We start from the raw sequence: 25,481 nt of genomic DNA, 5'->3' as shown, positions 1-25,481 counted from the left end.
GCTCTGACTGGACCGGAGGCCAGCTTCACTTTACCATTGGTAGGCCACTTGTCAGTTACTCCATGCCACCTCCTCATGCCCGCCCAGGCTGCCGGCGCAATCACGAGAGCGAGCCGGCCCGTGCGCTCATTGGCCACCGGGTGCTGTCCATCGTGAGACTGGACACGCCCCCTGTGGGGCGCGGATCCAAGGAGTCTGGCCCGGATCTTATTGGCCTGCGGCGCCGCCACTCGGCGAGACGAGCTTCAACCCGGAAGTGTGCGAGGCGAAATCTGCCTAGCAACCGGGGAAGCCGGGCTGGAAAGCGGGCAATTTCAGTGTGAGACAGAGCGGCGAGACCGAGCCCCGGCTCCGAGCGCAACACTGCGGCTCCTCCCGCCCGGGGTCAGCGCCCCGGCGCGCGCACGCGCACCCGCGCCGTCCTCGCAGTCGGTCGGTCCGCCGTCCGTCGTTCTGTCGCTGCCGCCACCGCGGGCGCCACCTGAGGGAGTTGCCGCCACAGGACCCGAGCGGACTGGACCTAACCCTGCCGCCCGAAGTCGCCGGGGACTCAGCAGTTGTCCGTGGAGGCGCCGAGCAACTTCGGTGAGTGAGGGGCCAGCGCCGCTGGTGGTGGGGCACCGGCTTCCGGTGCCCGGGGCTTCTCTGGGGCTTCCGCTTCTCCAAGGGGACCGCCTCCAGTGCGTGGACCCCCTTGTCTGTGGGGACCCGCTTCTGTGAGAGAATCCCCCACTTTTGTGGGAGACCGCCGCCTCTGTGAGGGATCCCCCTTCACTGAGGGACCCTACGTCTGTGAGAGACCCCACTTTTCTGTGGGATCCCGCCTCTCTGTCAGACTTCCATTTTTCTGAGGGGAGACCCCTTCTGTGATGGACCGTCCACTTTTCTGAAGGACCTTGCTTCTCTTAGGTCAACCCCCCCGCTTTTGGGACCACCTATCTCCCTAGGGCTCCTCCGCTTCCCTGAGAGATCCTGCTTCCCCCAGGAGACACACTTGCTTCTAGGGGACCCTCCACCTCACTTCTCTGGTAGACCCCCACCTTTCAGAGGACACCTCCCTGTTTCTCCATGGATCCTCCTGCCCACATTCTCTGAGAAAATCCCAGCTTCTCTGAGCTGTTGTCCCACGTTTCTAAGGTGTCTCCCAGTTTTCATAGGTCGCCTTTTCCTCTACTTTTCTGAGATGCTTCCCCTGTTTTTCTGTCCCCATTTGTGTGGGTGACTTCCTTCTACCAAGTATCCGTCAACTGATCTGAGGTGTTCCTGCTTCTGTCAGAATCCTTCCTGGAGGTGTTTCCTACTTTTCTGAGCTGTCCCCACTTTTGATGGGACACCCTGCTTTTTGATGAGTACCTTCACTTTCCAGAGGTCCTCCATTACTCTGAAATGCCCATACATCTGACTGGATCCTTAGTTTTCTGAGAAAAAGTTCCTCACGTTTCCAAAATTATTTTCCATTTATTTTGGGTTCCCTACTAATCTATGGATGCTGCAATGTTTGGAGGGGGTCTCTGGCTTCTCCCCCTAGTATGAGATGTCTCACTCCTATGGGCTCTTCCTGTGTCTGAAGTGTGACTCCACTTTTCTAAGATATCTTCTCTTCTGATGGGAAACATGGTAGATTTCTTCACTTCTCTGAGGGGTCCTTTTGCATTCCGAGGGGTTCCCCTCCTATTTGCCTGAGGACATGTCCCCTTTCCTGAGGTTTCCCTCCTGATTCTCTCTTTTTTAAAAAAAATTATTTGTTTTTTCATTATTATTATTTTTTATTGTCTTTTCCCTCCTGAGTCTTTAAGGGAGAAACTTTCCCCTAATTTCTTGGAACTTTAAGATTCCCTTATTTCTGTTTGTGGCACCCACTCCCCTCCATTCTGAAAGGAGAAATGTGCCTTCCCTTCAGTCTTCTTTCTTGCCAGATTAGGCGTCTTCTCAGAACTTTTACCTTAGCTTCCAGGGACCTGAGAGATTTTGACTGGAAGGGAAATCGGAATACAGCGAGGCAAAAAACAAAACAAAACACCACTATTTTCTTGTCTTTTAAGACCTGCTAGATTTGGGAGAGCAGGAGCTGTTTCCAGATGACCACCTTGGTTACTCCGTTTTTGAGCCTTGGGGCCACTACTGTGTTGTCAGGCCAGTATAAAGGCAGGAGGGACAGGGCTGGAACATTGTTTGCCCATTATCACACTGTCAAGCTGTGGGACTAATCCACTTCCTGTCCCATGCCTTAGTCCTCCCTTTGCACAGTGTAACTCACCCCCACCCTCCCAACAAAGTGGGGCAGAGGAATGCTCCTTCATGTCTTTCTGCGGCATTTTCTCTCCCTAGGCCCTCTTATTTACCCCTTGATCTCTAGAGGCTTCTCAGTTTGTGGGCCTCTCTGGTTTAAAAGGCGAGGCAAGAAGCAGGAAATGGGTCACCTTAGATCCAGGAAGGGTGGAAGGGAGGCAAGGGACAGGGGTTTTGACTTCATTTCTCTAAGTTTTAGGTGATTTCAGCCTGGCCAAAGGAAGTTTTTACGTGGCTTTACAAATCTTGTGTACTTTTTTTTAAATGGCCCACCTTAGATTCTAAGTTCACTCCAGTGGCTAATTTTATCTGTTTTGCCAAACGGCAGAGAGCTCTCTGGAGTCTAAGTAGATGAATGCTGGCATTGAGAGATGGTCCAAAGGACAGGAATGAACTCAATTTGAAACCTGAGTAACTTGTAACCACTTTGTGTCCATGCACAAGTTTCAGGCTAAAAAGGTAGAAAGAACGTTCCTGAAGTGGAATTTTGAAATATAGGCTGAACTCCTGTTAGGTTTAGCATTTCAATGAGTTCTACCCTCTGACTCTGCTATAACTGCAATTCACTTTACAGTTTGACTTAAGGCTGTCTCTCTCCTGTTCATTTCTATCTGGGTCTGGCTTAATTTGAGTCCTTTGTGAAGACTCCTGCCGAGGCTATAATTTGAGTTCTAAATCTGTCGGTGGACCATGTGGACACAAGTTTCAACTCGAGCTATTTTCTTCTGTGGAGAAGTGTTTGGCGAGTTTCCTGGGCCCTCTGTTCCTGAGGTAGTCAAGTCCAGGCAAGAAGCTGCTGCAGACCTGGTTGCTCTTCTATTGCCTCTTCCTGGTCAGCTGTAGGCACTGCCCTGAATGGCAGGGGAAAGATGATGGGAAAGATGATGATCAGGGTTTAGAGTGTCCTTAGACAGGGCAGAGAAGTGCTGACACGTATTTATTATTTTATTTATTTATTTAAATATGTTTTTATTGGTTTTTGAGAGAGGAAGGGAGAGAGCGATTGAAACATCTGTGTGAGAGAGAAACATTGATCAGCTGTCTCCTGCACACCCCTACTGGAAATCAAACCTGAAACCTGGGCATGTGCCCTGACTGGGAATCAAACCAGGACCTCTCAGTCCATGGGATGATGCTCAATCCACTGAGCTATACCAGCCAGGCCGTATTTATTATTTTAAGTTAAACCCACAAGACCAGCAAGATAGGGTGTTAGAAAGGGAAGGGGAGCTTTGAAGTCAGAAGGGCCTGATTCAGATTCTGGGTTTGTCCTTCCTAGTTGTGTGGCCTTGGACAAGTTATGGCACAAAATTAGCATGTTACTAAATATTTGAGGGGTCACATGTGTAAAGATGCTTACAGATGGGAAGTGCTTCCTAGGTGTATGAATGGTATGAATGAATATGAAATAATGAACGGGCGGACAGTACAGTGCCTTGCACATGGTTGGTGTGCAATAAAGATTGGTTGTTGTGCTCAGGAGATTAGGGAGTATATTTCCTATACTCCCAGTCCAGGAAACACTTGACATTCTGCCAAGGTTAAATGTGCCCAAAGAGAAACAAAGTTGATATTTCTCTTGCAAAGCCCACTGCCCCTCTGGGTCTTGTAGAATTTTTTTTTTTAATCCTCACCTGAGGATATTTTTCTTTTTATCTTCAGACAGAATGGGAGGGGGAGAGAGGGAGAGAAAGGGGGAGAGAGAGAGAAACATTGACCTGTGAGGGACACATTGATTTGGTTGCCTCCCTCACGACTCCAACCAAGGCCGGGGAAGAACCTCAACCGAGATGCCCTTGGCTGGAATCGAACCCAAGACTCATTGGTTCATGGGCTGATGCTCTACCGCTGAGCCAAACTGGCCAGGGCTCTTGTAGAATTTTTATGTGTTTAGATAGCAGATATGAGGTCGATTTGCTGTGTGGCAGACATGTATATTTGCCTTGGTCTTGCCTTCTCCCTCTGTAAAATGGGGTAATTTGTGAGTTAAGGGCAAGTAGGGAGATGTATTACTGTAATTGGACCATAGAAAAGATAGAAGATTATAATGAACTTGAAGAATTGAGGAAAAGTAGTAGGAGAACCATCACCTTAAAGGATCATGTCCATATTTTGGGACAGCTTGAGCAGTTACCTGGTGAGTGGTCTCTTAGACATTAGCACCTTGATATAAGAACTGTTCTTTTAGGGTGAGAGATCAAATTTGGGGACAAAAGACTGGGAAAGTGATGTACAAAGTCATTTGATGCGACACAATAATAGTACATTGAGAAGGGCAGTGTGTGGCTTAGTGCGATCAGAATTCACCTTGAGCTCCCAGGATAGAGAGAGCTGTGGAGATGCTAACTCTGCCTCTGGGGTGAGTTCTGGGGTGGGCAGGACAATTTTTTTTTGAGAAGATTCTTTCTTAGCAATTAGTAAAAGGCCTAAAATCATGGCTGTGAGTTGGGCCCAGCCTTTTTCACTTACTAGTGTGGGTACAGATGGCACATACCCCTAATAGCTAAAACCCAGGGGGAAATAATGGGTGAAAATCTGAGCTAGGTCCCCATTGGGCTTCTCTCAGGTTTGAGGAAAAGGGGTATTTTCCTTCCTTGAAATATCCCCACTTCCTCACTTTCTTTCTTTCTCTCTCTCTCTCTCTCTCTCACACACACACACACACACACACACACACACAAAGTGACTTTACTATCGAGGCCAAGAAATATCCACCAATCTTTTATTTTTATGTTTATTATTATTTTTTTATTGATTTTAGAGAGAGAGGAAGAGAGAGGGAGAGATAGAAACATCGATGAGAGAGAACATTGATTAGCTGCCTCCTGTATGCCCCTCATTGGGGATTGGGCCCACAACCTGGGCATGTGCCCTGACTGGGAATTGAACTGGCGACCTCTTGGTGCATGGGTCGACACTCAACCACTGAGTCATACCAGCTGGGCTATCCACCAATATTAAATTTCTCTTAATTAGTTAAAGGACAGTTATTCCATTCTATAAGAAAGGAGCAAAATTTATTATTTTTAATATATAAAAAACAAGGTAAACAACTTTAAAAGGGATCACTGTCCTTTTTGAAATTATGCTGTGTTTCTTGTGCGCCACAGACTTCACTCTGGTGGATGGTGGTGCCACCACCAAGTCTCTTATCTAACAGGAAGTTTTTAAACTTTTTTTTTTTAATTGAAAGATCCTTACAACAATAAAAACCCTTGGATAATTAGAAATGATATTGATCTAGGTACATTTATTAGATGTAGTGTAACACGGTTAACCATTGGTGGGCAGCTCTAAAAGGCATGTTGGTCTCAACATTGCCCAGCTTCTAAGACTGAACAATAAACTGTTGATTTATATAACTGAAATAGCTAGGGAAGTCAGGGTTTCCTTCCTGTTGGAGACAGCACTGGGGGCATTAAATCCCTGTGGGATCTTGATGATAAGAAAGAAGTTGCCTCTTTTGGAACTGGGAAATAACTACTGTATCAAGTCTTTCCATTCAAATGAATGGATGGTGTTATTTTATTTTATTTTTTAAAAAAATCTTCACCTGAGGATATTTTTCAATTGATTTTCGGAGAGAGGGAGAGAGAGAAAGAGAGAAAGAGAGAGAGAGAAACATCGATGTAAGATTACATCGATTGGTTGCCTCTTGCATGCCGCAACTGAGGCACATGCCCTTGACCGGAATCAAATCTGAAACTCTTTGGTCCTCAGGCCGATGCTCTTTCTAACCACTGAGACAAACCAGCTAGGGCTGGATTTTTTTTTTTTTTTTTTAAATCCTCCCAAGGATATTTTTCCATTTATCTTTAGATAGAGTGGAAGGGAAGGAGAGAGAGAAGGAGAAAGAGAAACATCAATGTGAGAGAAACATATTGATTGGTTGCCTCCTGCAGGACCCTGACCAGGGCTGGGACTGAACCACAACCAAGGTTTGAGGTTCGTGCCCTTGACCAGAATCTAACCTGCGACTCTTTGGTCCAGAGGCTGATGCTCTAACCGCTGAGCCAAACTGGCCGGGGCTGGATGGTGTTATTTTTAATTTCTAGTATTAAGCTTGGCTTTATTCTCTCTGCAGCCCGACTGCCTTTGTTTAATATATATTTATTCCTTCAAACTGTCCTATGAGGGACATTTGAGCTCTCAAGTAAGGGCTTTATTTATCGCAGGCTTTCCTATGTAGCCATAAGGTAGGGTTTATTTTTTTTTAAATGCAACTTAAAATTAGGTCGAAAAATAGAAAGTGTTAAGTCTTTTGGCTCATGTAATTTCCTATGGCAGCAAATAATTCAGCAACGTTGGTGGGCCTACCATGAGCAAGGCATACCATGCTGGGTGCTGGGGGTCTAGCAGTGAGTAGGACAGATGCAGTAGGACCTCAAGGAGCTTATATCCCTGTTGCAGACAAGTAAATGAACAAATGAAAGAATATTGTAAGGCCTCTTTGGGAATATCCCTGGATGTTGGGAGCTTGGGGTGGAGTTTCTTGGAGGTTTAGAAGTGAAACCTCACTACTCTTCCCGTTTCCTCACTTGCTTCTGTTTCCTCCCTCTATAAGGAGGTAGAAATTATGGCATTTTCCTAATCGATTGTTGGCTGTTGGCACTGGTTGATCCAGGATGACTGTGGCTGTAATTTTGGAGTAACTAGAGAGACTGGGATGGTCACAGCCAGGAGCATTTTCGGGTTTGCTTTTCTTGAAGTTGGTGGCAGTGTGTTTTGGAATCCTGTGGCATTTCTTCATGGCAGTGCATATTGTGCAGAGATAAATAGCTCTAAAAGCCCTTCCTGCCTTGTTTGCAATCTTAAAAAAAAAATTCAGACTCAGGGAATGCTTGGCTGTTATTTATGGTATAGGAAAAGTAAGATTTCAAATAGATAGACTGCTTTATTGTGTATTGGTAGGTTCATGGTGCATGGAGTTCCTTCTATCCTAGGGTTCCCTTTACACTGGGTTTGAGGAAGCTCTGTTTTGACTTTCCTATGTTGTGGCCAGATTTGATGTTAGTCCACATAGGTCAGTTATGTTACAGGTGCTTTTCTTAAGTAAGTGTATTGGTAAGAGAGCCAGAGAGGGGTGGATACTCATTTGGGGCACAGGCTCCAAGGGAGAGGAGGAGGGTATTCAAGGAGAGTTTTTGGTTAGTCTGTCTTCTTTTTCTTTCCTTCCACTGAAGTAATGACTCTGGAGGTGAAGAGGAAGGCCCAGGGCGGAAGTGGGCGTGAATAAGTAATGTAACTATGCATGTGACCAGGTTCCTACCTCTGGGCTCTGCTGTCCTTGGGAAGTGGATGCTTGCTCTCTCCTCACTTCCTGTTCCCTAGCACTCCAGGCTGAGTTGCTGGGCTCCAATTTGAGCATAGAAAACACCACTTTTTCCTTGGTAAGCTGATTTGTCAGAGTTGCGAGCACTTGAAAGTTCTGGGGCTCAGCTCATGTACTCACAAATTCAGAACTCTGGCAAGGTGGCCAACAGGATGATTTCCTATTACAATGTCAGTGTTCCCTGCAGGAGCTTGCTTGTAGAGGGATGCTCTGGAGATGTGTATAGAATTTAAGGAAGCAGAAGGAGATAGGTCCTTCTGCAAGAATGTGCTCTTGAAACATGGTTTACTGTTATTTGTCTTTGCTGCTTTGTAAAAGTACCATGGGAGGCCCTGTGTGCTGTAGAAGCTTTAGAGCCAGAAAGCCTTGGGTCTCTATCCAGATTTCAACACTTACTGGCTCTGTGATCTCAGGAAAGTGGCCCAACAGCTAGTGGCCTAAGATCTTTGAGCTTCGGTCTCCTCATTTGTGGGGTAGGGATGGTAAGCATGAAGTAAGCAATTAGACTATTGTAGATGCCTTGTAAAGGAGTTGTTACAGAATCATGTCAAGGCTGACTGTTTCTTTCAAGGTTGGCACCCAAGTTTGGACAGCTATCAATGGCAGTTATTACTGCCTAAGAGCAAACCAGTCCACACTCGGGCTGCAGGCTGCTGTGCATGACCAAGGGCTGTAAGCTAGAGAGGTTCCTGGGTTGGCTGATTTTTCTCAGTGAGTTGCCTCAGTTCATTGTAGCCTTACACTGGGTGTACAGTACTTGCCATAAAGATTTGCAGTGCCTCCTCTGAACCGCAGGCCGACGCTCTAACCGCTGAGCCAAACTGGCCAGGGCTGCAGTGCCTCCTGAAGCATTACAGAGTAACTAGGAAAAAGACTTAAACCTATATTGTATGTGGCTGCCCTATGTGTTAGCAAAAGCCTCAACTTTGAGGGTGATGGAAATATTCATTTAACTTGCTAAGGGTCAGACATATGGCTGGATATAGGAGCTCACAGGGTGCTAGAAAAGAGAGGTACATTAACTGGCAAATTTAGCGAAATGCTGCAGTTAGATCAGGGAAGGAGGGGCGATTTGGAGGGTCAGCAAAGGAAGGGGTGATGGAGAGAGTTACTTTTTTTTTTTTATCCTCACCTGAGGACATTGCATTTAACTACAGATAGAGTGGGAGGAAGAGAGAGAAACATCGATGTGAGAGAGACACATTGACTGGTTGCTACCCACACGACCCCAACTAGGGCGGGGGACAAAGGCAACCGAGGTTTGTGCCTTTAGCGGGAACCAAACCTGGGTCTCTCTGGTCTGCGGGCTGGCGCTCTAACCGCTGAGTCAAACTGGCCACGGCAAGAGTTACTTTTTAATAGGTGGCTAGACATTCTGGGGAGAGAGATAGCATGAGCACAGGCAAGGACCTGGTGGTGAAAAACAACCTGGTGAGTTCCCTTGAACTGAGGAGGTTATGTTCATCCAAAAGTTAGAGTTCAGCCCTGGCCAGTTTGGATCCGCAGTTAAAGCGTCGGCCCATGGACCAGGTGAGTCTTGGGTTTGATTCCTGTCAAGGGCACATACCTCAGTTGCAGTTTGTCCCCAGCCCTGGTAGGGTCTTACAGGAGGCAACCAGTCGATGTGGCTCTATCACATTGATGTTTCTCTCTGTCTCTCTCTCTCCCTCTTTCTTACTCTGTCTGATGATAAATGGAAAAATATCCTCAGGTGAGAAATTAAAAAATAAAAGTCAGCCCTAGCCAGTTTTGCTCAGTGGTTAGAGCGTCGGCCTGCGGTCCAGAGGGACCCGGGTTTGGTTCCTGCTAAGGGCACGTACCTTGGTTGCAGTTTGTCCCAGGCCCCGGTTGAGGTCGTGTGGGAGGCAGCCACTTGATGTGTCCCTTTCACGTTGATGTCTCTCTCTCTCTCTCTCTCTTCCTCTCTCTCCCTCCCACTCTATCTGAACAGAAAATGGAAAATGGAAAAATGTTCTCGGGTGAGGATTAAAAAAAAAAGTCAGCCCTGGCCGGTTTGGCTCAGCAGTTAGAATGTCGGCCCACAGCCCTGGCCGGTTTGGCTCAGCGGTTAGAGCGTTGGCCTGTGGTCCCGAGAGACCCGGGTTCGGTTCCCGCTAAGGGCATGTACCTCGGTTGCAGTTTGTCCCCGGCCCTGGTTGGTCGTGCGGGTGGCAGCCACTCGATGTGTCGATGTTTCTCTCTCTCTCTCTCTCTCTCTTTCTCTCTCTCTCTCTCCCTCTCTTTCGCTCTCTCTCTCTCCCTCTCCCTCCCTCCCACTCTATCTGTACAAAAAATGGAAAAATGTCCTCGGGTGAGGATAAGAAAAAAAAAAAAAAAGAATGTCGGCCCACAGACTGGAGAGTCCCGGGTTCAGTTCCCGCTAAGGGTATGTATCTTGGTTGCAGTTTTTCCCCGGCCCCAGTTGGGGTTGTGTGGGTGGCAACCAGTCGATGTTTCTCTCTCACATCGATGTTTCTCTCTCTCTTTCTCTCTCTCTTTCTCTCTCTCTCTCTCTCTCTTCCTCCCTCTCTCCCTTCCGCTCTATCTGAAGATATATGCAAAAATAAATGCAAAAACTGTCCTCGAGTGAGGATAGAAAAAAAAGTCAGAGTTTGAACTGGGTACCTTTGATAAGTAAAGCCCAATGTTACCTTGAAGGGTATGAAGTCCTATAAAATGTGCATAGAAGGAAATTGAAGTCATATTTAAATTGAGCTCTCAGTAGGGATTAAAAATTTTTTTTTTCTTTATTGATTTTAGAGAGAAAGGAAGGGAGAAGTAGGGAAAGATAGAAATATTGATGAGAGAGACATCGATTGGCCACCTCCTGCATGCCCTGTGCTGGGGATCAGGCCCGCAACCTGGGCATGTGCTCTGACCCAGAATCGAACTGGCAACCTCTTGGTGTACAGGTTGACGTTCAACCACTGAGCCACACCGGCAGGCTCAATAGGCATCTTTTAATCAGAAACCAATGATGGCCCAGTGAAATCAGATCATTTAGACTTCTTTGTAATGGTATACAGTCGACATGGAGTTTAATCTCTTAAGGAGCTTCAAGAAAACATAATTGAGGACTACTGAATTTTTTTCTTTTGGGAATTATCATTATAATGGTCTAAAATTATTAAAAAAAAATTTTTTTTCTTTGTTGATTTTAGAGAGAGAAGAAGAGAGAGGGAGAGAGAGACAGAAACATCAATGAGAGAGAACATTGACTGGCCGCCTCCTGCATGCTCCCCATTGGGGACCTAGCCCACAACCTGGGCATGTGCTCTGACTGGGAATCGAACCAGCGACATCTTGGTGCATGGGTCGATACTCAACCACTGAGCCACACTGGCTGGGCTAATTCTTAACAGCTTTTTTAACTTGCAGGGCATTTTCAAGGCTTAGGTTTTATATTTATATTTATAAAACTTCAAACTTTATATTTAACCTCTCAGAGTATCTCTATTGAAGGTTGACTTTTGACTTGAATTGGAAATAAAGATATTATTCTTCCCAAACCATGAGTTGGTAAAATGTAGGCCTGACTACATTTGTCATCCTCACTTAAAGGTGAGGCTTTTGCTAGCACGTACAGCAGCCACATAGAATATAGGTTTGAGTCTTTTTCCTAGTTACCCCATTATGCTTCAGGAGGCACTGAAAGTCCTTATGGCAAATACTGTACACCCAGTTTAAAGCTACAATGAACTGAGAGGTAACTTAGTGAGAAAAATCAGCCAACCCAGGAACCTCTCTAGCTCACAGCCCTTGGTCATTCAAAGAGGGCCAAGTGTTTGTTATCAAGCTGTGAAGGAGAAAACTAGGTAGATCTGTATTTTTCTGTAGTGAAATGCTGGGCACCAGGGAGAGTACCCATCCTATTAGGAAAACTTAAAAAAAAAATTTTTTTTTTATCTGCACCAGAGGACATTTTTGCATTTATCCTCAGATAGAGTGGGAGGGAGAGAGGGGAGAAAAGAAAGGAACATCGATTATAAGAGAGACACATTGACTGGTTGCCACCCGCACGACCCCAACTGGGGTGGGGACAAACTGCAACTGAGGTACTTGCCCTCAGCGGGAACTGAACCCAGGACTCTCTGGTCCGCAGGCTGATGCTCTAACTGCTGAGCCAAACTGGCCAGGGCGAATCTTTTTAAAAAAAATCCTCACCTGAGGGTATTTCTCCATTGATTTTTCAGATAGAGGAGGAGGAAGGGAGGGAGGGAGAGAAACATTGATGTGAGAGAGACATCGATTTGGTTGTCTCCTGTCTCCAACCAGGGCCGGTGATTGAACCCACAACCAAGGTATGTGCCCTTGACCAGGAATCGAACCTGTGACCCTCTGATCTGCGGGCTGATGCTCTAACTGCTGAGCCAAACTGGTTAGGGCAGGAAAACTTTGGTAGAAATGTTTTTCCTCCTTCCCATGTTTGCTGTTTAACAACAGGAGAGTGGGGTGTAGATACCAAGTTTTTATTTTAATTTATGTTTTCTTTATTGATTTTAGAGAGAGAGGAAGGGAGAGGGAGAGAGAGAAACATTGATGAGAGTGAACATCGATTGGCTGCCTCCTACATGCACCCTACTGGGGACCTGGCCCACAGCCTAGGCATGTGCCCTGACCAAGAATCGAACCAGTGACCTCTTAGTGCATGGGTTGATGCTCAACCACTGAGCAACACCAGCCGGGTGATACCAAGTTTTTACAACATATTTTTCACCCTGGTGGGTTTGGCTCAGCAGTTAGCCCAAGGACCAAAGAATAGTGGGTTTGATTCTGGTCAAGGGATGTACCTTGGTTGGGGTTCCGTCTCTGGCACTGGTCAGGGTCATGCGGGAGGCAACCAAATGATGAATCTTTCTCTCTCCCTCCCTTCCTCCCAATCTGAAGATAAAACGGAGAAATATCCTCAGGTGAGGATTAAAAAAACACACCATGTTTTTCTTCATGTCTAAATCAGGGATGTTTATTAGCAGACCACTGATGTGACTAACACTCTTTACTAAGCAGGTTTGAATAGGTTGATCTCTAGATTTAAAACTGTCATATAGCCTTTTTTTTTTCTTTCTTTAATGTGGTAGTTTTCTGATTGTTTCTCCCTTTTGGTTTTTTTTATTTTTTTATTTTTTTTATTTTTTTATCCTCACCCGAGGACATTTTTCCATTTTTTTGTTCAGGTAGAGTAGGAGGGGGAGAGAGGAACAGAGAGAGAGAGAAACATCGACGTGAAGGGACACATCGAGTGGCTGCCACCCGCACGACTGACCAGAGCCGGGGACAAACTGCAACCGAGGTACATGCCCTTAGCGGGAACCGAACCCGGGTCTCTCGGGACCACAGGCCGACGCTCTAACCGCTGAGCCAAACCGGCCAGGGCCCTTTTGGTTTTTTAATAGAAAACATGGTTCACTTAGTAACTTCTCAAAGACTTAAGTAGGAATTTTTTGGTAAGCCATGTATAAACAAAAAAAGATATTCCTTGCCAACTGGTTACACAGGCAGATGAAGATAAAGTGGGAGATACACTTATAGTTCATGAGGATACTTCTGAGCTGTTTGTATTTAACCCTTTAGGGAAGCATTTGTGCTCAAAACCCTGTAATAGTGGGACATCAGGGCCACACCAGAGACTAACTGCAGTTGGAGCCTGAACCTCATATTGCACAGACACAAAATGGTTCAGAATTGTGGTTAGAACAAAGCACACACATGTTGACAAAGTGGCCCATCTCTAGAAAGCTGTGTTTCAGAGAACTTTTCAGCATACATGACAGGGATGGGGCAGATGGGTGCTGATCTGTTTTCCATAAACTGCTAATCTAGTGTAAGAATATTGTGATTTGAAAAAATGACATTTGGCCCTGGCTGGTTTGCTCAGTGATTAGAGCATTGGCCTGCAGTCCAGAGAGACCCAGGTTTGGTTCCCGCTAAGGGCACATATCTCGGTTGCAGTTTGTCTCCAGTCCTGGTTGGGTCGTGTGGGAGACAGCCACTCGATATGTCCATGTCACATCGATGTTTCTCTCGCTCTCTCTTCCTCTCTCTCCCCCACTCTATCTGAACAAAAAAATGGGAAAATGTCCTTGGGTGAGGATGAAAAAAAAGAAAAAATGACATTTGTTGTAGTAGCCATTATGTGTCAAGGGTATCATATTTTTCATGAAGCATCACTGTAATAATCCCTTTAACTGTTTTCTGGTCCTTGAAAAAAGTACCAAAAATATCAAAGTACTAAGGGAATAAAATTCACATAATGAATATTTTCTTTTCCTTTCCCAACCAATTGCTTTGTAATCTCACCATGTGAGCATGAATTTGGGGTGAAATAAGACACTTAAAAACAATGCTCTGTTAGAGATTGTGATTATCTTGTCCCTAAACTCAATGAAAACAGTTTCAGACTTTATATAGTACTAAAAATGCAGAGTATGGAAAGTGGTTAGTGTTCTTGTTCATAAGGGTACTTAAATAAAAACTTGGTACACTTTTGAATGTATACACTATTTAGAGAGCTTCTAGAAAACAAGTAGGTCTGCTTAGCTTGTGAATTTAAATAAGTAGTAGAGAGTTTATTCTCTGTTTTGAGAGAGAATAGCATCTTGAAAGTTTAAAATATAATGAATCTATTTCTTTTCAGCCCTTTCTGCCCCAAAGCCCCCACACTCCAGTTGTAGCCAGCTCTGGCCTTTGTCTCTGCTGTTCTGGATGCCTTGGATGATTCTGTTAAAGCTGGCTCAAATAGCACATCTACAAAGATTTTCTGTACCCTTCTTCAGGCTGAGAAGTAACCCCTTCCTCAGTCTTTTCCTATGAATGCCTTTTCTACATTGAAATCATCTATGTCCTTCTGTGCCACCAGCCTGTGAACTTCTAGAGCTGGTGCCTACAGGCTCCTCATCCTGCTAAACCCCTGGGATGAGTGGTCTCTTAGACAGTTCTTGTCTATCAGTGTTGATCACACAAGACATCTTAAATTTTGCCCACCAGAAACTTTAAAGAAATTTCCTCATTAAAATAAAAAATTACAGTACCTTAAACATACAGTAGGTGATGCTACTCCTTTTCAGTTTCATACAAATGTGAAGTGTTTGACAAATTTTTGCTATAAAAGAAGACAAGAACTTGGATTTTGGCCCAGATTTGTTTTCTTTAGTCCCTCTTTTGCAGGAACAGGCTCAGATGGTGTTTAGAAGTTTATCTAATAGTATATTAGAAAGATAATTAGAATATTTTTGTAGTGGTTAGGGTGGAAGGGGAGGCTATTATTAGCAAGGATCTGATCTATGAAAGCTATGAAATTTAAAGTGAATTTGGAGGAAAATTTTGTTCAACTAAATAAATGTTTTAAAATTATTACATTAACTAGTATCTGTAAGTATTAATTGACTGCCTTGTTCTTAGGACAGAGGAAGAACTTTGAGAAAAATATGGTTCTAGTCATAGTTGTCTCAGAGTTTCTTCAGCCTTAGAATGGCATCTGAAGGTGATTGCATCATATTTTATAATTATCCAGCTGAACTACTAGTTGTTTAGTCCAGTAGTAGGCACCGACGCAGCCTTTACTCCAAGCAGCCTCAGCATTCATTGGCTTGAGCATCCGGGACCCCAAACAGGTTTGGATTCACTGTCTTTTTCATTTACACGCCTGGTTCTCTCTTCCTGTCAAAAAAATAAACTTGTAACGATTTCACCCCACCCCCACTTCTGCTTTCCCAGCTGGAGAAGTTGACACTACCCTCTGGAGCAGCCCACCTGTTACCAGTGCACACCTCAGTCCACAGGGGTGTATTATTAATATGTCGCAGCTGATGCCTTCCTCTTTAAAACAGGGTGGTTGTCGCCTTGGTGACTCACACAGAACTTTCTAGCTCAGACTCTGGAATTCCCTACATCCATCTCAAGTCTCAGGTCTCCCACCTGACCACACTTTGCTGTTTGTAGTTAATTAAGTTGGCATTAATCAAGACCCAGGTGAGGAGCAGTGAGGTAATAGTTTGCTTGTATTGTTTTAATATACATATTCTGATTAATTGTTGTAAAGCAGTGCTCAAAGTACAGCTGCCGGATTAGAATAAAAATTCTGGATATTTATTTTAACCTATCCTTGCACATGGGATCAGGGAGCTTCCTGAATTTCCTATACCACCAAGTCACCTGTTTGAGTATAAGACTTAGGTTTTTGTTATTTTGTTTTGTTTTTTTGTTTTGCATTTATCTTCAGACAGAGTGGGAAGGAGAGAAAGGGGAAGAGAGAGAGAGAAACATCGACCTGAGAGAGACACTTCGAGTGGTTGCCACCCGCACAACACCAACCGAAGCTGGGGACAAACTGCAACTGGGGTATGTGCCCTTAGTGAGAACTGAACCCGGGGACTCTCTGGTCCACAGGCCGAAGCTCTAACCTCTGAGCCAAAACCAGCCAGGGCAAGACTGTTAGGTTTTTGAATTTGAACATTTGAATTGCTTTGTAGCAAATTGCGACAACACTGGGTCAGGGAATGCATTTTGGGTTAGCACTTTGTATTTTGTGTCATTTTTTAGACACAAGTTGGAAGAATGCTTCTCTTTTGACCCAGGGGAGGTTGTGTCAGATGTTGCATTAAGCAGTTGGAAGATTTGGGGGGTGGGGTGGTGGAATCAAGGAAAAAAGTTGCCAATTATGGCTCTGGCCTGGTAGGTCAGTTGGTCATCTCTTACACCAAGGTTGTGGGTTCATTCCCTGGTCAGGGCACATACAAGAATCAACCAATGAATGCATAAATAAGTGGAACAACAAGTCAATGTTTCTCTCTCTCTTCCCCTCCTCCCTTCCTCTCTCTCTCTCTAAAAGCAATAATATAAAAAAAGTTGCCAATTATGTGTGGAACTCAATACAAAATTAAGATGGGCTGTTTTGAATGTGGTGGGGAGCACATAGCAGAAAAATACAATTTTATTTTTATTTATTTTCTTTTATTGATTTTAGAGAGAGAAGGAGGAGAGATAGAAACATCGATGAGAGAGAACATCAACTGGCTGCCTCCTGCATGCCCTCCACAGGGGATTTGGCCCACAACATGGGCATGTGCCCTAATCGGGAATCAAACCGGCGACCTCTTGGTGCATAGGTTGATGCTCAATCTCTGAAGCACACCGGCTGGGCAACAATTTTATTTTTAAAACTTGTTCTACATTAAGTGCATTTCAAGTTTGAGGTCAAGAGCAATCATGGGTTGAAATTATATTCTCTTTTGAAAAATGAAATAGAAAATATCAGAGTACACCCTGGCCCGGTGTAGCTCAGTTGGTTGAGCATCCTACCATACACCAGAAGGTCTGGGGTTCGATTTCTGGTCAGGGCACATACCTAGATTGAAGGTTCCATCGGGGCAAGTAGGGGAGGCAACCAATTCATATATCTGGATGATGTCTCTCACGTTGATTTTTTTTTTTTTCCCTCTCTCACTCTTCCTCCCTCTCTAAAGATCAATTTTAAAAATGTCATAGTCTGGCTGGTGTGGCTCAGTGGATTGAGAGGTCTAGTTTTGATTCCCCACCAGGGCACAAGCCCAGGTTTGGGGCTTGATCCCCGTGGGGGATGTGCAGGAGGTAGCCGATGGATGTTTCTCTTATGTCAGTGTTTCTGTCTCTCTCTCCCTTCCTCTCTCTTTAAAAAGTCAATAAAAAGGTATTTAAAAAATAAATAAAAATGTTCTAAACATATTTTTAAAAATATCCAAATACATTGCAAGTGGTAAAGGTTTAGTTGGTGAAACTTTTGTTTCAATTGTATATGTATTAGGATGTATTATAAAAAACTAAAAGCCACTATTCAGGAGCCTAGATGTCTTATCATAAATTATTTGTTTTAACATAGAAAAAGGACATGAAAAGGGCCGTTTCTTGGCCATTCTTCAGAACCTGGTCTTGATACTGAGAGGATTCTTGTAATATTTTATTTTCCCTATTAAAATTATATTCTGCTTTACGTAGTTTAATATCTCCAAAGGCCATACTCTCAGGCTTTCTTCATGTCACTAGAGAGGGAAGGGTGCAGATTTGCTTTCTTGGAGGGGGGGGGGAATATCTTGTCCCAAAGGCACTGGGGGCACATTGGTAGGTAAGTGGAGAGGGAGTGCAGCCGTCCCCAATTGTCTTGGATGGGACTGGAGCTTACTTTGTAGAACTCTCTTCACTGAGCTGGGTAAGTGATGGTTTAGTCCATTCCCGATTCCCAGGAGAGGAGCTTGTGTGAGACGACTCCGTAGGGGAGGCATTCTGACCTCGGTTTTCAGAAACAGCTGAGTTGCTCCAGGTCTCGCAGCTCAGCTGGAATGAGGTCAGCAGTGAGCGCGTCGTGAGTCAGCCCTGGGCGCGGCCAGCCGGCTCTGCGGCGGGTGAGCTAGCCGCGACCCCACGGTCCTGTTCTGGGAGCCAGCTAAGACCCACGTGGGAAACCGACAGGCGTAGCTAGTCTTAGCCGGGTGCTTGGTTCCGAGGTCGATGCTTCCGGAGGCGGGGCCAACATTACACCGCCTTCTGGCCCCGCCTTTCAAAAACCAGGCCCCGCCTTGGTTGCTTAGCCCCGCCCAGCCGGGCGCGGGCGAGCGGCGTCGCCTTTAAGAGCTCCCCGGTGTTTTGGGGGCCGCGGGCCGGGCGCGCTGACCTGGTGCGCATGTCCCGGGCGGTGACGCCGGCGCCGGGCTCCATGTGTGCGGCCGAGGGGCGCATTATCTGGCCGGCGGCGCGGGAGGGCGGGCGGACCGGCGGAGCGTGCGCCGCGGGCCCGGGCGGCTCCACAGGCGGAACGAGAGCGCGTGGCCCAGCGCCCCCGGTCCCTCGGCCGCCCGGCCCCGCGGGCGCCTCCGGCCCCACGGCCCCGCGAACCTGCGCGCTGCCCTAGGGCCCGGCCGGCCCGTGGTCCGGTAAGTTCCGGACCAAACTTGGCGGAGGCCAGGGGTTGGGGGCCCGGGGTAGGGGCGCAGCATGGAGACTGGAGCGACGGGGGCGGCGCGGACCCGACAGTGTCTGGGGTAGTGAGGGACCCCCGCGTGAGCGTGAAAAAGTAAGGGGCGAGTGAGTTCTACTGCTCGTATTCCGGGAGCGTCTTTCTCGCGCTGTCCTGGAAAGTTCCGCACTCTGTCGTCGCCTAGGCACGTGGGGGCCGGGTGGGGGTCCGGGCAAATCGCGGTGTCGCCCCTGTACCTTCTGCGTTTTCTCGAGGGCCAGGGAGAGGCTGGGCCGCGCGAGGCGCTGCTTCTGAGCGCCCGGACTGGTGGAGTTGGTTGGGGTGGCAGGAGGGAGGCACGTGGACGCGAGGGGCAAGGGTCCAGGTGGGCCGCGGGGGTCCCGGGCAGGCCAGGCCCAGCCACTGCGCTGGACCCCGTGGCGGCGGCGGCGGCGACGGTGGCGGATCCCGTGTCAGAATAAGAGTCCCCGCGCGCCCACGCCTGCAGGGCCAGCCCTCCTCCCCCTCCTCCGCTCTCGCCCTTCCTGCCTGACCCCCGGGAGCTGTAGGATCCTTCCCCCCTCTCTTTGCTCCAGCCATTTACCGGGCCTGTTCTTTAAATTTGCCTCTCCTTCTAGGCGGTGGCTGTATTGAGTTCTTTTTTCCCACCTGGAATGGGTCTGCATCAGTGACTAGACAGCAGCAGCTGTCCTTTTAAAGGGATTATTGCCAAGAATCAGAATTGATCACTTTAACAAGGAAGGGCTGATGGGCAGGGCCTCAGCCTAGAGTGTGACTGACACTTGGTGTGTGCGCACACAGTGACCCAGAAATGAATGGGAATCCCTCCTTAGGTAACTGACAACTCTTGGGTGCATATTCCTGCTCTGCCTTGGGAATTTTGCAGGGACTGCTTGATTTTGTGTATCTGACCCAAGGTGTGTAGTTCATCCTTATCTTAAGAGCTTTGGATTCTTTAGCTCAAAGTCCGGGTGAGTCACTTGAGCCTTTAATTTTCTCTCTTCCTCCCCTTTTTACTTGAAGTTTTGTTGGAGTTCACAGTGCTTGTTAAGTCTCTGGTTTTGTGTGTCTGTTTCCCACAGTGACACCTTCTGGTTGTGGCAGCACAGAGAACCTGACTGACAGACAGACTTCTGTGCATTTGCTTCTGTCTTGTTACTGTTTTTCTTCTGGTAGTGGCTGCAAGTTTTTTTTTTTTATCCTCACTCGAGGATATTTTTCCATTTTTTGTACAGATAGAGTGGGAGGGAGAGAGAGAGAGAAACATCGACGTGAAGAGACACATCGAGTGGCTGCCACCCGCACGACCAACCAGGGCCGGGGACAAACTGCAACCGAAGTATGTGCCCTTAGCCGGAACCGAACCTGGGTCTCTCTGGACCACAGGCCGATGCTCTAACCGCTGAGCCAAACTGGCCAGGGCTTTTTTTTTTATTTTTAATTAGATCATGAGGAAATAATGTTTGCTGGCACCTGATCAATATTAGTATGATCCATACAGTAAGATCAGTAGCTTTTAGATCTGCAGCAAGCTGTGGAGGAGGGTTAATAGATCATACTAGTCCCCAGATTTGAGTGCCTGTTGTATGCCATGCTCAGTGCAGGACATCTTCAGTACCCATAACAATCTGATGAGGGGAAGTATAGTCCCCATTTTACAGTGGCCAAAAGACAGAGCTGAGCTTGAACTTGCTTTGTGGGACATCAGAGCCCAGAAATGTTTTGTTTGCAAACCCAGTGCAAGCATTTCCTGGGAGCTCCTAAAAAACAAGGTCATTTACTTGTTCAGGCTCCAGTGCACCCCTACTTGGAGGTGTGGGATGACTTGGTGACACCATTTTAGCCATACTTTGTCCTCAGACTTACCAGCTGGCCTTTAAGGAGCCAAACCAAAGAGTCACCTCTTTGCATTCACATCCTCAGCTTCCAGCACAGGAAAGTTGTCCCTTTTCTAAAGGGAGCAGTTTAGAATGAGAATTTTGAGAGTGATTTGCTAGACTCTCATCTCACTTACTCCTCCACCCTTTATCTTTCATCCCTTATTCCTCTCCTAAGATTTTGAAGCTGATTTTTAGAGGACTGCTTCTCATCTTGGTTGTGGTGTAAAGAATGGATTGCTTCTGTATTACTGATTTGGATGCATTTTTATTTTCACTCAGATGACATCATTTTTTTAAATGTCAAGTCATCTCTATTAATGCAGTATCATTTGGCAGATCCTACAATCTTATATTTTGATAGTGAGGAAAGAAAGAATACTACTCTTGGTAGAAATAATTTTGGAAGGTGCCCTGGCCAGTGTTGCTTAGTGGTCAGAGCATCCACCCACATACTATAGGGTCGCAGTTTCAATCCCTGGTAAAGGGTCAGGCTGTGGGGTTGGCAACCAATTGGTGTGTCTCTTGCATCAATTTTTCTCCCCCCAACCCTTTTCTTCCCTTCCACTCTCTCTAAAAATCAATGGAAACAATATTCTCAGATGAGGATTAACAAAAAGAAATAAAAATTCTGGGAGAATTTGTACCAAAATGTCAACAACGAAATCTCTTGATTAAGGGTAGTAGTAGGTTTTTTTCTGTGGTTATTTATTTATTTATTTTTGGTTAATCCTCACTCAAGGGTATTTTTTCATTGATTTTTTTAGATAGAGTAGAAGGGGCGGGGGAGAGATCAGTGTGAGAGACATGATTGTTTGCCTCCTGTGTGACCCTGACTGGGGCCCAGGATCTAACCTGCAACCTAGGTACATGTCCTTGATGGGAATTAAACCCACAACCCCTTGGTCCATGGGCTCTAACCATTGAGCGAACCATCCAGGGTGGTTTTTTTAAAAACTGTATTATATCTCTGTATTTTATGATTTTAAAAAATAAAATAAAGAACACTTTTTGAGTAATAAAACACATTTTAAAGACTCAGTTCTCAACTCTTAAGTAGTTCCTCTCATTTGTTTTGCATCATTTTGTGAATTTCTGGCATTGCAAGTAATGATTTCTGGATTGACTTATTCAATAAATACCAGAGTGTGTACTGTGCTCCATCACTGTGCTAGGAATCCCTGCTTAGTGGACTTCATGGTGAGATTAGTGGGAGAGAAATCATAATCTCATGAACGTGTGCGGAAATTTACAAAGGCCAAGGAAAGGACACCATGACTTGATGAATAAGACTCAAAAGGTCCTTCAGCTGGGATCAGAGGACAATAAGGAGCTAAGTAGGTAAAGAGAAAAAGGGAGAACATTTCTGTCAGGGGGACCGAAGATCTGTGGTTGGAGCAGAGAGGGAGAGAGACAGACAGGTACATATGAAGGAGATGAAATGGGTAGCCCTGGGCTTAGGTGGTCTGGGATTTACCTTGAGAGCAGTAAAACCCCATCGAAGAGGATAAGGAAGGGACTAAGGAACCATGTGGTGTCCTGAGTCGCACAACCAGGCCTCATTGGGCCTTAAATAGCAGACAACTGAAGGATGCTTCTGAAGGATGTGAGTGGTAAGGTAGCAAAACTATTATGAAATGTTGACATTTTCTTGGGAGAAAATTAAGAATGATCTGCAGAATCTTGAATATATTCTCAACAGAGACAAAAATATAATGCCCTTACCAATTAAGAAGGACTGTCAGTATGCTAACCTCTAAAAGAGGCAACTCAGGTACTTTTCTAGAGAAATACCTACGTGGACTTGGGCTGTTACTGTGTCATCAATTGTAACAGCAAGGTTATTTTCCCTGGACAGTTTTCTCCCTGATAATTGAGTTAATTTATGCTTGTATAAAACTAGGAAGATTATGAAACAGACGAGGTCTTCATGAGCAGTTGTCCTGGGTGTAATAGAGCATCTCTGGGATTTCCTTATTACAGTTGTCAGGTTGGGAAGTGCAAAAGAACCAGAAGAACGAGTTGGCTGTGCTACAGTTTGAGGCTTACAGAATTGTACTGCTTGCTAAGTGTGGGTGATTGTTAGAATGGATGCTCTTGAGTTACCTGAACCGATTAGGTGATTTAGACCATCTGGCCTTAGATTACTGTTCTTTGAGGTATAATGAAATTAGCACTTTATTTTATGGGCTAATTGTTCAAATTTACATCTTGAATTAGAAAGGCAGCATGTTAAGAAAGTAGAGAGCAAAAAAGATGGGACCTGAGGTGGTGGCAGTGAGGTCAAAGTAGTGAGACTAGTGTTCTTGGAAACAAAAGCACCAGCTTGGGAACATACCCTGTACACATGTGAATTCTGGAAAATATGATCCAGAACTTTTTAATCAAGAGGAATGTCAGACCATGGGCTTTTTGCCCTTTTTTTTTCTTTTTCTAGAGTGTATTTGTGACCCTATTTGGCTGATGAAAATGTAGGTTAGTCTTTCAAAAGTCAAAGGAATTTAATAGAGTACCTGCAGGTAGCCTTAGGAAGTGACTGGGAATCCTTCAAAGTGGGGGGAAAGGGTCCTTGGAGCTTCCTAGTGCCCTAAACCCACTTTCTCCATCCTCATAAAGGTACTGCTGTTTCACAAGTGAATTTGTCTTGGGTATCAGGAAGTATGGGGGGCCAGGAAGGTGTGGGGAGGCAGCACCAGATTGGAGAGAAAGTCTTGACTTGTCTGACCTGCTTTCCTGGTCAGATATTTTGGTTTGAACTTTCAAACTTAATTTAGTCTAAATGGGGTGATGCCTTTGAGCACACTTAAAAAAATACTGCTGCAATATAGTGGCCAGCCAGCTCCTGGTGCCAGGGAGACTGCTTATGTACAGGGCTGCCTGCTCTTTCCCAGGTGAGTCTGTGGGCTTCTTCCCAGGCAGCAGGTCCCTGCAGCAGCGTACTAGGCCAGTCCTGGCTTTGCCTCAGAGAGGTTGGGTGTGAGCTTCGCTTAGTCAATTCCTAAAGATGTGACCTTGCTGAACCTTGCCCTCTGTTTCCCATTTCTAAAGGGGTGGTACTATCTACCTTAAATTGCTGAGTTGGGAGTAAGTGAGCTAATACATGCAAGTGGCTTAGCACAACGCCTAGTGCGTGAACCTGCTCAATAAATTGGGAGTTCAGTAAATGTACCACTATGACTGGAACAGATGAGGAAGAGAACAAAAGCATTAACGACTGCCCTTCTCTCATGTGGAGCACCTTCATCCTTGTGGGACAAACTCACTGTCCGCCATGTGCCCCTTGGAGCCATAGCCTGTCCCCACCTTCTAGATAGAAGAAGGCAAAGTCCTGTATAGAGGGTGACATTGCCAGGGTCACTTTGCTGTTTGTTATTTTACAGCTGGGACTTGTCTCCAGCCTTTCTGATTTCAGACTTTGCATGCTAGCCTCAGTGCTGCCCTAGAGATGCAGAAGGGCTGAGTTTGTGGGGCCTCACCAGGGGAAAGGAGGCAGCCCCTTTTGTGGCTCTGGGCTTACGGAACCCCACTTCTGACTTTCAGGGACAGCCACTTTGTCTGTGAGATGGGAAGATATTTGCCAGGCATATCTGTCGTGGGGTCCTGCCTTTGAGAACCAAGAGGGGCCTCTACGTCTCTGGCTTTATACCTGAGTGGATTCTTGTCAGGGATGGGAAGTGGGTTGCCTGATGGTGTATGCAGTAACAAATAGGAGAGCCCTGCCTGAGTCCCATCCTACTTCCAGACTTCCAGCTTTCTAGTTGGCTTGGGGAATGAACAAGTTTGTCATTGACTACAGTTTTCCACTCTTCAGCCTTGGGCAGGTCTCTTGGTCACCTGATTTCAGGTGCGGACTGTATCTTTCACCTCACAGGTTAGCTGTGAGGATAAGTAGTCAGGAGTATCCCAGCCTCTGCTCCTCCATTCACCTCTGAGACAAAATCCTTCTCCTTCCAGGTGACAACTACTTGATCCCTCTGGGGTGTGTAACAGCTTATTTATGCACAGTGAAACAGATTTGAGGAGCTAGATTTTCTTCATAAAAAAATCCTACCATACCTAACAATTTGGAGGTGTTGGGAGCTCATTGTAAGGAGATCTCACCTAAAAAATTCTTTCAGATTATCCACAAGTAATGGAAAAAACCCTGTGGCCTTAAATTTGCATATAATCCAGCATAATAACATTTCTTTCAGTTCCAATTGTTCTGTGCAATGAGACCTTGAATCAGTGTCTTTTAAACTCTACTCAACACATTCTTACCTTGGAGGCAGCTGCTCACCATGAACCTTGGGGTGAGCAGGTTTCAGGCCAGGTCACTTGAGTTTAAGTTGGTGAATTTTTGTGGCAGTGACAAGTTTAGTTTTCTTGTGTGTTTTGGGCAGGCTTGCTTTAGCCAGTCAATTTTGGAAACTTTGCTTCAATAATCTTCATTCACATTCACAGAGGAAACACATTTTCCCCAGAAGCTCAGCAATTTGGGGAAAGGAGGAGCATGACAAACAGAATTATTGATTTGAAGGCATTGGTTGAATCACCCCAAACTTGTAATGTTCTCAGTACTTGTGTATCATTGACAGAATATCTGAACTTCATTTTCTATTGCCTCGTGTATTGTTCCTGTGCATTGAAAGATAATGCCCACCCCCTTAGTGGCAGTGGTTTTTTCAAAGGATTCTAGAGTCACATCCCTCCCTGAGTGGGAGTCTCCTATAGTACCGATACCCTCTGGAACCCTGGGAGATTTCCAGTTTTTTTTTTTTTTTTATCCTCACCCGAGGACATTTTTCCATTTTTTGTTCAGGTAGAGTGGGAGGGAGAGAGAGGAACAGAGAGAGAGAGAGAGAAACATCGATATGAAAGGAACACATCGAGTGGCTGCCATCCGCACAACCGACCAGGGCCGGGGACAAACTGCAACCCAGGTATGCGCCCTTAGTGGGAACCGAACCCGGGTCTCTCAGGACCGCAGGCCGACGCTCTAACCGCTGAACCAAACTGGCCAGGGCAGATTTCCAGGTTTTGATTAGTGTTTTCCTTA

General features: G+C 45.8%; 1 protein-coding gene across 6 annotated transcripts in view; it reads left to right on the top strand.

The window, feature by feature from the left end:
* Nucleotides 1-447: 447 nt before the first annotated feature.
* GATAD2A (GATA zinc finger domain containing 2A) overlaps nucleotides 448-25,481 on the top strand; it is a 110,905-nt gene continuing 85,871 nt past the window's right edge. For 2 of the 6 annotated variants that reach the window (XM_036281717.1, XM_036281712.1), the window contains exon 1: nucleotides 449-585. The gene's annotated coding sequence lies outside the window, so the exon portion shown is untranslated. Of the gene's footprint in view, nucleotides 586-18,473; nucleotides 18,523-18,639; nucleotides 18,663-25,481 lie in introns of those variants that run through there. The other 4 variants (XM_036281716.1, XM_036281718.1, XM_036281714.1 and 1 more) reach the window with 4 other exon arrangements.

The sequence above is a fragment of the Molossus molossus genome, unplaced genomic scaffold (assembly GCF_014108415.1).
Source record: "Molossus molossus isolate mMolMol1 unplaced genomic scaffold, mMolMol1.p scaffold_m16_p_4, whole genome shotgun sequence".
NCBI classification, from domain to species: domain Eukaryota; kingdom Metazoa; phylum Chordata; class Mammalia; order Chiroptera; family Molossidae; genus Molossus; species Molossus molossus.
Note: the sequence above shows the minus strand (reverse complement) of the source record. Positions and strands in the feature narration are given on the sequence as shown.